The sequence below is a fragment of the Anopheles darlingi genome, chromosome 3 (assembly GCF_943734745.1).
Source record: "Anopheles darlingi chromosome 3, idAnoDarlMG_H_01, whole genome shotgun sequence".
In the NCBI taxonomy this organism is placed as follows: domain Eukaryota; kingdom Metazoa; phylum Arthropoda; class Insecta; order Diptera; family Culicidae; genus Anopheles; species Anopheles darlingi.
This window is the reverse complement of record NC_064875.1, coordinates 12,443,967-12,444,310: the sequence shown is the minus strand read 5'-3', so window position 1 is coordinate 12,444,310 and position 344 is coordinate 12,443,967.

Below are 344 nucleotides of genomic sequence, written 5' to 3'. Positions count from 1 at the left end.
ACATATACCTACTGAAGGGAAATGCACCGAAATGCATCGCAAGCTGCAGACTGCGGAATCCATCAGTTGCCGCAGTTGTCGGCCTTATCGAATCGTTCGCCAAATCAAATAGATCAAATCAAATGAATTCCAATCAGGAAAAACAACTCACACAACTGGCAGCCCAAGGCCGCTGAACCAGCCCAGTGGTGGTGGAAGCGGATTGTATCCTGTTAAATAGCGTTCCGTCAATCGTCGAGGATAAACTGTTGTGGAAATCTCTTTCCTCCGATTAGCACGCGTACGCTCATCACTCATGTGCTGGACCCGGGTGTGCCCTGCTGCTGGTGCTAATTACTGCAAAT